This window comes from Arachis duranensis, chromosome 2 (genome assembly GCF_000817695.3).
Source record: "Arachis duranensis cultivar V14167 chromosome 2, aradu.V14167.gnm2.J7QH, whole genome shotgun sequence".
Classification (NCBI taxonomy): domain Eukaryota; kingdom Viridiplantae; phylum Streptophyta; class Magnoliopsida; order Fabales; family Fabaceae; genus Arachis; species Arachis duranensis.
Window position 1 is genome coordinate 87669475 of NC_029773.3, and position 11666 is coordinate 87681140.

Here is an 11666-nt window from a genome sequence, read left to right on the forward strand (position 1 = left end):
AAATTAAATCCTAACATACAGAAATTCTATCATCATCAACAATCATAATCAACCACATTCTCCCAAAGTTTCACTGATCAAGTAGGGTGAAAAAAATGAAAAACACCACACAACCAACATTTTCATAAAAACAGAGCACGATAGTTGAGAGCATCAATTTTGTTACTAACCTATTTTTCAAAAGATGACTCCCAAGTAATTAATTTTCACAATGGGGGTAGAAAGAAGTAAGAAAAGCTTCAAAGCTCCATTACTGTGACATCCATGGTGCTTCTCTGACGGGAAGAAAAACAAAAAGAAGTGGAGGAAGAGAAAAGGTCAACTCAGTCTCACCTTTGGAGTGGTTAGTGTTTAGATTTTCATTTAACCCCTTCCTAAGGGATACGACGTCGTTTCTAACAATTTCGGCGCCAACAGTAAAACGGCGTCGTTTTGAGACTGCCAGGTGTCATTTAAATTTGCCAGGTCAGCTCTCCGGTGACGGAAAACGCCAAAAGGGCCAAATTGAGGCTCGAGGCAAAATTTCAGGGTTTGAAACTTTAAGGGATAAATTGAGTCAGAGGTCAAATTTTAGGGGTCAATTTGAGTATTAACTCTTATTTGACATGGTAAAATTCACTTAGAAAAATATAACAAGAACCAACCCATCTTCAAAATTAAAGTATAACCACAATCAATACTAAAGCATAACTACAATCAATATTAATATTGTCTAATAACACCAAATATTTAAATCAATACAAATAACACAATATTATGCATTAGTCTAAAGTCTTATGCATTCTAAACAAAAAACAGTAACTTATAGTATTATAATGACTAATAACACAAAATATTAAGGTTTACAATACTTAAATTCCACACAAGAATAGCTATGATCCATCACTAATAACACAAAATATTAATTGTGTATGATGACCGGGCCGAGTTCGGACGACCCGAGCTATGACCCGGACCCGAGCTATGGTCTGGACCCAACCCGAAATAATGAACGGGTTTATTTTTGAGACCCTTATCCGGTCCTAAACCCGGTGAAATCACACCAAATTAGCCTCTAAAATGTTCGGAATCGAACCGGATCTTCAAGCCGGGTCAGGCCATGTACACCCCTAATTGCAAGGATTTGGTTTGGTTAGGGAAATATTCTTGATATGGCATCTACAAACAACAATTTGAAGTACCCTGTAAATATGAGTGGGCAAATTACAATAGAAAAACTTAAGAAATTAATTTTTAATTAGTCTATATTAGTTAATTTTAAGGTTTGGATTTAGAATTTAGAATTAAAAATTTATAATTTAGGGTTAAAATTTAAAATAAGTAAAAATAATTTTAAAAAATTAGCTAATATTAATTGAAAAAATTAGTTACCTAAAATTATTCATTACAATAACAATTCATTTATTTCCTTAGTTTAAAATATTATACACAAATAAAATAAACAACCAGAAAAAATGATTTCTAAACAATTTTCAAAAGGATGGCATGGTAAACATTTAATATTCAGGAAGTAGATTTTTTTTTAATTACTTAGTAAAATATAATCTTTTATTTTTTTGTATATATTTTTTTTAATCTCATTTAAAGAGTGTAAGATAAAAAATCACATTTTATTAAACAATTGAAGAAAAAATGGAGAGAATCTGTTATCTAAGATTCGTACAATGATTTTTAAATACATTTTCTAAAGGATGGCATGACTTAATTCCTTCCAAAGTTCAAATTCCTTCAAAAAAAACTTTAGCCTTTTGAGCCATGCATAAGCTTCTGTCCACATCCCACACTTGGCACCATAATTTTACATTGGAAAATGATTTTTTGTATATATTATTTTTTTTACATCAAATTGATCCCCTTCTTTTTTTCTTATTTATATTTTTAGTGGCAATTTCACATTCTATTCAACAATAAAAAGGAATGAACAAACTACTTTAATATATATATATATAACTTAACTCATGATAGATGCATACGTATCTTTGATTTTGTCATCTTGATTCTCTTGTTATTCCTATGGCTATAAACTCTCAATATTCCAACACTATAGGATCTTGCCTTGAACAATATCATAGTCCGTGAACACCATAATGATCATTTCAAAATTCAAAGTCGTCATAATAATGTGGCGTCTCGTCACAAAACAACTAACCTTATATTATATCAAATAATAGAAAATCTATATTATGTCACTCAATTTGTTGAATATTCATTATCACGCTTAGGAAATATGCTTCATCTTGACCTTTCTTTAATTCTACTTGTATTTGATAATGAATTCTTGTTTGCAAAAAAACAGAAAAATTAAATACTATGATGGACTTATCATGTAATATGTTTGAATTTTTATTTTCTTTTATACGAGTTGTAATGTATACGCATTTGTTAATTCTACATCTATTCCACCGACAGCTACGTTTGTTGTTTTACAACTATGTCTTATTACAAACACACTAACGTCTTTGTCTATTTTTCTTTTATTAGGTGTAGAGAGATAATAATTAATAAGTTAATTCATCATTATTTTTCTTCTCCTAATTATATTATATATTTATTCTTTTTTCTTTTCCCTAATAAAATTTAGGTGATTCACTTCCAAAAACGGAAAAACCCCGGTTCAAACCATGAATTGAATTTAACAAATTGAAATTGAACAAAGTATGCCTTGTTTTTCAATTCTTATGGTGTTATTAATTATTTTCTTATAAGGAGTTCAATTATTCTATGTTGTAATTTACATATTAATAAGGATTATCTCCAATGGTTATCATGTGCGTCCATTAATTACATACAGTTAACAAATAGTTAAGACATTCATAATAACGCCACAACAGAGAAAATGAAATGATATTCTCTATATATATATAAGCCAACACCTCTTGATTTCTCAAAATATATACTATTTTTTAAAAAAAAAATTAATTTTCATACGTTGATAATTAAAACAAATGGAATTTACATGTATATATCTAATTATGTATCATTACATCAGTAACAATAACTTTCTATTACCTTACATAACTAGATTTATCAGTTGAGTGTATGTAATTTAGGCCACTATTTTTAATTAGTCTCACTTTGCCATAATGACAATGGCGAAGGGGCTAAGCAAGCTATAATTGTAATTAATACAAACTAAACTCCTCCTTGGATCTACTACTTTGAAAAGAAAAAAAAAAGCTTCATTTAACAATTACGTATAAATAATCATTTTAAAAAAGTAACATAATTTGATGGTTTTATAAAATTATTTATATATTGTTTAGTAGCCATTTAAAAAAAGATGTCAAAAATGTCTATTTTTAAAGATATTTTTTAAAAATTAAAATTTAATATATATAATCAATTAAAATATATTATTTTTATATTTAGACTGATTCAAAATTTGATTCACCATTTTTTTGGTCAAATTAATTTGTTTGGCCTAATTTTGACAAAAATAACACAATATAATTGATTATATGTGTTCAATTTTAATTATTAAAAAACATCTTTAAGAGAAAACGTTTTAGACATCTTTATCGAAGTGGCTCCCATATCCTTTTAGAACCAAAACTAAACTCTTTGTATAACATTAATATTGTTAATTACCAAATATTTTTGCCAACTTTTCATGAAAGTGTTTAGAAAAAACCACATTAAAGATAAAAATAAATAATTAGATATTGTATCGAAGAAATGAGATATGGGTGTTTATTGGGACCATTGCATACATTACATGATGAAATTATTATGAGGAGGAATGGAAGTCTACTGAGACCTTTCACGGGATCATTGTGATGTGTATAAATTGGATATGATGATGTTGAGTTTGAATAATGTGTCCACAAACTCTGCAAATATATCAAGTGATGAAGTCACAGTTTAATAGCTCAAAAAGAAAACACTGTACTCATATATATATGCCCCCATACCGTTTCTTAATTCATTTGGTCCTTGCATACATCGAAAACGAGTCACATATATATGCCACATGCATGTCACATCCTCCAATTTCACTTCCTTCATTTCAAAATATTGAATGTTCATCGAGATCTATCGATATTAAATTTGTTAGGACTAATCTAATCAAATAAGAGTATCTGAATTAACGTTCTATTCATACTTAATTAATTACTATTTGATTCACATCATGTAAGAAAAGAATGATGTGTGCCTATGCTAGATATCCTATTATAAATTATAGTAACTTAGCCTTGTTTATCATCTAGCAAAGATTTGGATTATATTGCATTCATTACTATATACTTATGGTTTTACAAGAAAGTATCATTTTTACTTGTTTTAACAATTTATTCATTAAACATAAAGTTCACATTGGGTGGGAGCGATTGTTCATCTTATTATCTCTTCTGTTTTTCTCTCTTTTACTTTAAAAATATACGTGTTTATTATGGTGCCTAAAAATTATTATTTTTAATGTAAAAGTATAAAAATAAAAAATTTTAAATATTTAAAATTTACTAACAAAATAAATTAAACAAATATTAGATACCAAATATAAAGCACCATTTTATATAAAAACTCATTTCTATAGATTCACCTATCATTATTCTAAGAAAAATAATAGGAAAAGACATCATCTTTATATATAGTTTATTTAGATATGTGTGCCTTAGCTTTGACATCTCCTAAGAGACAATAACATCATAATATAAACATATAAATAAAATTGATTATAATATTATAATTATTTAAACAATGTATGATATATAAAAGATGTAAAATACCAACGCAAATATAACATATTGTTATCTCCACCGAAAAATAAACTATTTAATAATATTTCACCAAGGAATACTTGTCTTTAAATATAATGAAACCAGGCTACTCAATGATTTGCCCTTAATTAAATTATCTCTTTTAAGTATGGATACTTAATTTCTTAACCACCAAAAAAAGCTTTATCATGAAAGAAGATATTCAAATCCATACAGTCATGCATATACAGATATATATATTCTAGGAGTTATATTCTAAGATGCTATCATATTTTAAATTCAAATAAATATATGACAAATTAAATAATTGACATATAAGTACTTGGCCCTTAAACAAAAGTAGTATGTAGTAGTGTAAAGGTTTTTGTAATGTAATTTTATTTTTCTGTGGACCACTGAAATGAATAAGAATGTCGAAGAATAAAATGATGTAGTAGCATCATCATGACACTAAGTAATTTCTAGGCATATATAGCATGAAATATATATTTAAATAATAAAGAATAATAATAAGGACAAAAGAACACAGTAGAGCATATACAATAATCCAATAATGAAAACAAAAAAGAGTGAGGTGAGTGATGTGTCACAAAATCTTAATACGACAAACATCTCATTCATTCTCTCATTTTCAACGTTATTAACATACAAATGCATGTTGAGAAAGGTTACTATAAAACAATACAATGCACACTGTCCTGCAAGAGATATATATATATAAAGCTGTTATGTTGTATATATATAAAGACAAATATCACTGTCCCTTTCTTTTTCATCAAAATGGCCAAACCATGTAAGTGGTGCTACGTACCTTTTATTTAATTTTTAGAGAAAAAAAATGAAGAAATTAAACTATATAAGATAGATGTATTGTTATTCATGAACCCATAAGGCACAAGCTAGCCATGCCCAAGTGTCAATTGCAACTTGCAACAGTTGCATTATTCAGTAGTTTAGATTTTTTACAATTAAAGAAAAGTTGTGTGTATAATATCACATAATTAAAAAAGAAATCGTTTAAATGTTTTTTTTTTTGTTAGCTCTTAAAAAGTAATTTCTTATAAGAGTAAAGTTAGGAACCAAAAACATATCAGCCAAAACTAGTCAAATACCTTTGGATGAATTCAAAATTTTTACGAATTAATATATATGGATGTTTCTTCTATTAAGTATTAGAATGTTTCTTTTTCATATTAAATGGATGTTCTTTTATATATTTTTCGAATTTGTGATTGTTAGAAGTGGATAGATTAATGTGAAAAAAAAGAGAAAGGTTTTTATAGATTTTAATTAGGTTTATTTAATCAATTTAAAATTTTTTAAATTTTAAATTTTAAAATTTTAAAATTAATTAATTATTAATATAAATTAATATAATTTTGTTTAATTTTTGGCTGATAAGCTTTTGGTTCCTTATACTTTTCCTATAAATAATCAAATCGGCAATTAGTTGATGTTAACACATCTTCGGTTTTCGAGATATTTGGCTAGTTGTACTTCTAGTAGTTGCTACAAAGTAGGGTATTTATATGTTTGAAAATTTATTGCAATAAACAATATTATTCTCCACATACATATAAACACATTATTAGATTTTTCGACAATATATATATAACTATTATATCCAAATCATATCCAAATAAATATAATAGGAGAAAGTGCTGTTTCTTCTTAATCATTTGATCATTTCTGGACACTTGGAAGCTTTTGATATCTCAAAGGCAATCTTGCAAAGGAATATTTTCTAGTCCAGAAACAATTGCACCTTTCTTGCCAATTGAATTGAATTATATTATAATGTTAAATTATTAATGCAATATTCGTTAAGTATTTTTAACTTTTAAATTTTTAAATATCTTTTTAGAAAACTTTATATATTTTGAAATTGCTACAATGTTACTTAAGATCAATAATACACATCTTTATTGCTTTATGTAGCTGTCGAAGTTAGTTAATTGTACAACGTTTTTTATAATATTTGAAGGGTGTTAAGTGTTAACTCTGTTTCTAATCCAAATTAATTAAATAAATAAATAAATTAAAAGTCTAGGAAAACAAAATTTGTCTTTTGATTCTCTGTGACTTTCTCTCTCTTTTGATTTTACTACGAAAGTAATAAAGTAAAGAATTGGACATAATAATGATGAGTTAGGGCATTGGAAATATCGCTCTCACGGGTCAGCCCTACCTCCGACAATAGTGAGCTTCTACTTTTTAGAACCAACCACTTCCCAACTAGTGGGTCTCACATGATCATTCATATATTTTCTTTTTTTATTTTTATAAAAAAAAAAAGAAAATTAGACCTTGAAATAAATCTATCCATAGGTTGATTAGGGCATAGTTATAAAAATCGAACCAGTGATCAAATCGGTCAATTTATTAGTTTATTGGTTTATTGGTTCAACCGATAAATTATGGGTTGAATTGATAAAGATGGTCTCATATAAATAAAAAATATAACATAATCAAAAACTTAAAATTAAAATTTAAAATACATATCTATATTAACATTTTATGAAAAATCAAGTCTCAAATTCTAAAAATAACTAATAGAAAAACGTAGAATTTATCAGTACTACTACAATAGTATCTTAATTTGATACAATAAGAGTAACAATTCATTCATAAAGCTTGTCATCTAACTATAATATCAGTAGATTTTAACACTAGCATCAAAACAAATAATTTTAGTCACAATACTAGCATTTAAATAGATCAAGCAAATTAATAAATTTTTAGTAAACTTTATATTTATATTAATAATAGCACATAATTAAAATATAATTAATACAAAAAATAAAAAATAAAAAATTAAATTAAATTAGATATTTATAATATTATATAATTGAATGTATACTATATAATTATTATTTGACATATGTAAGAGTAAGGAACATGATAGCTCAGTGGCAAGGAAAAGAGACTGCATTCCCAAGGTTCTAAGTTCGAACCTTTGCTTTAGTATTGTGACAATTTTCACAACAAACCGGTTCGATCATGGTCAAATGACTTATAACTTAAATGATAATCTTCCGATATTTACTAAAGATCGCAAATTTTGAAAAAATAACGTAATAATTATTGTATAAATATATATTTATATTTAAACGGCTAATACCTAATTATTGATAAAAATAAAATAAATAACCGCTGAGGTAAAGGTAATTTTTTAGCAGTGAACTAGTGATATAAAATAGTGGGGTTGTTGCATGGAATAAAAGTGTGCATCTTTCTCCCTATAAAACAATATCACCGATCATATGTTTCAAAAGAAAAGAAATCCAGTAGAATCATGATTCATGAGCTCTCCTTTTTTCTCTACAAGAGAAATAAGAATCAAATACAGTATATTTAAATGAGAAATATATCTCACAAAAGAGCGATAGATTATTTAATTAACCTTTGGCTTCTTCCTTGTTTTATTTTATGCTTTGGCATGGAACTTGATCTCGAAAGGTGTAAAAGCAACCATGCTACTTTTTCTAACTTTTTGGTTTTTTAATTAGATACCTTTTAGATTCTTCCTGCGAAGTTTATTACAAAAAAGTCAAATGCTGTATTTGTGTGAACTGTGATGTCGTACTAGCAAATTACCTTAGATAATGTTGAATTATTATATTTTATATTTTATTAAACTGTAATTTGAATTTTTTTTTTTGTTGGCTCCACTCATATCTTATACTTTGTCATTATATGAACAAGCGAGGATTAGGATTTTAAAATGTTCTCAATAATATTGTTAATTAAGGATGATCAAATTGTTTGTTTGAGAGGGTAATTTTGCTTTTAGTGGAACTTTTAATTGATAGGAATATAAGGAAATGTTTCATCTTTTAAGAACCATACACCCACACAACACATTTGATGTGCCATGCATGTACATATATAATATAATATTGCTATCACTGACTTTTCTTCTAAAAATCATCTTCATTTAACTTTGAAATATTATCATATTATGTTTTGTTCATAGCATGTAAATGAACCATATTTCTTCTCCACATGTTACTTAGTGGATTGGTAATAATTATCATACTATAAAGCTTTTGGGTCAACAATAATGCACTAGGAAAAATGATACAAGAGAGATTTGAGAATTTTGATATGGTAAATTCTGGAATAGTTATTATATGTGGTGGATATGATTATTATAAAATTTTGATGATTTTTAGAAAGTATAGTTAAAATTAAAGCCATAACTACTTGTTATTACTTAGCAATATTTTTTAATTTGAACACATGCATATTTTTTAAAAATTAAAAAGTGCTATCTTAATTATAATTACACATTTTAAGTGTTATTTAAATTTTTTAACGATTATAACCGCTGTAATGATAGTCATCATATAATATTTATCTTTAGATAATGAGTTATAATATAATATTCTCAAATACTCTTAAGTACTATATATTCTTTTAATTTAATTATTCGGAGAATTTTCTTAGTTAATTAAGAAAATAAATTAAGACACTGCTTGATTATCTTGTCACTTTTATTTAAACCCATATTTGTTGGACATATATGATAGTGCAATATTTGAAAATATTGAGAATGAGCTCATGCTAATATTTTTAATGATTTAATTAGCTAAAAGATATTAACATTTACTTGATGTTTTCTATAAAAAAAAAAATATTCTTCTTGTAGTAATAACATTTGTTAACAATAACCTATTTCTAAATCTTACATAATCTACACACTTTCAAGCACAAATAATTAATAATGAATTATGTCCTAACACTTTTTATTTCCTAAAGTACAAAGTAAGTTCGGTTGCTAAGGTGTAAATAAAGAAAAAGAAGAACCGAAAAAATATCTTCAATTAGAAAAACATTGTACTTATTCCAAATAACTTTATTTATGTAATTAACATAATTTAAATAGGGAAAAAATAGTGTATGTAATGTGCTATCATGACAAAGACTTTGTAAGTTTGTTATAATCTTTTTCCTCAAGTAATCATTCCCTTATATGTCCATAATAATAGATGTCAATTATTAATTTGTTACAACAAATAAAGTAACATAGGTAACTTAATTGATAAGTATATATGATGAGATAACTTGGCATTGAAACATGCAATATGTGGGCTCATTTTTCATATAAAATAATATTGCCTTTTGACTTCAGAAATTTTTGCTAGGTCAATGTTGATTAAATAATAAGTAGAATTGTAGAAAGCAGAATTTTGGTGAAACTTTCTAGTCAACAAAAATTCAATTTTCCCCCTTTACGTACTCTATTATAATATTATCAAGCATTTAACTTATGCAAAAGAATTTTCTGCTAATAATATCTGATGGTATATTGTTAAGACTAGTCAAAATATTTAGTTAAAGAATAAAATTAAAAGTTGGCGAAACAATTTTTATTTTGATCATCACTTGAAAGTTTTCTCTTAAAATATCTTGCTTAAAAAGTTGGTTTTCAATTTTTTTATTTGTTTTTATAAAATTATTTTTTAAAAATTTAAATTAAAAAATTAAATAAATAATTATATATTTAACAAATTTATCTAAATATTATGATTGATATTTAGTTAACTTGATATATACCCTATGAAAAAGAGGTATAAAAAGGTGTAAAAAATTAAGTAGCGATATTTGAACAACATATTTAATAATCAACCTTTTAATCTGAGACTGCTACACATACAGTGACCTGATTTATGGTCATAACTTTCTGCTAAAATATTTTTTATATAACTGCCAAAGTCCGAGATTCTTATACTAATTACAGAATTTAATTTGCAGACTTTAATATTTTTTTAATAAAAATTTCATATTTCAATATCAATTTTAAAATTTTATTTTTTCATAAAATAGTTATTTTTTTCCGTGCCACTCAATAAGATGCACGTTAATAAATTTAGAGACAAATTTTAGTGAGCGACTTAATATTTTTAATTTTGTAATTTACATTATATTTTTTATCATATTTTTAAATATTATTAACTAATTGTTGATAAAAAATAATAAATTATACTAATTCTATAATATTATTCATAAATTTATTCATAATAAAAGTTGATTTATTAGTAAAATAATGGTATTTTTAATGAAAATTTGATTATTCATGATCAAGACTAAAAATTAAATATTATAACATTTTAAGTATAATGCATTAAGTAAACATCACTTTGAATGAAAAATTTGTACCAAATAGTATACTTGGTCCCACAATTTATCAAGAAAGTTTTTCTTTTTCTTTTTTTTTTCTTTTTTACCATTACTTTTTATTTATAATTAGATGATTATGTCATTATAAGCACATGTTATTCTCATTATTACTATTATATGCCATCATATAACTTCACCTATACAAAGGGTAAAATCCCTCACCGCTGCTAATCACCGTCTAGACAAAGTACCCAAAAAGAAAGAAAATATCTATATTATCAAATTAATCTAAAAACAAAGTTAAAATAGTGGTTTAATTTTACTTAATTTTATATACAAAATATATTATCTAAAAGAAAAAAAAATAACACTACAAAAAAATAAACCTTTTATTCTCTTATATAAAAATACTTCACTTTTGCCTTCTTAAAAAGTGGTCACTTTTTCGGTTTCTTTGTATAAAAATAAGAAATTAAATTACTACTACTAACAAACTTACACTTGTGGGACCCACTAACATGGCATGGCAGTGGTGACTGCATCTGCGAAGGTAAACGTTCCAGAGATTGATGCACGTGACATGGGAATCCCTTCCACGCGCAGTTCAAGGCGCGTGATGTCCGTTCCAAGTCCCAACAAGATTCACTCGCTCTTTCAATTGGATTTCCTCGTTGACTTCACTTTGATAATCGAATGAAACATGAAACATCCACAGTTACAGCTCACAACTCTACCAGCATTTTTCCGTTAAAACTTAAAAGACACTTATTAATTTATAAATTAATTTTTTTTATGAAAAATATAAAAAAATTATTTATATTTATT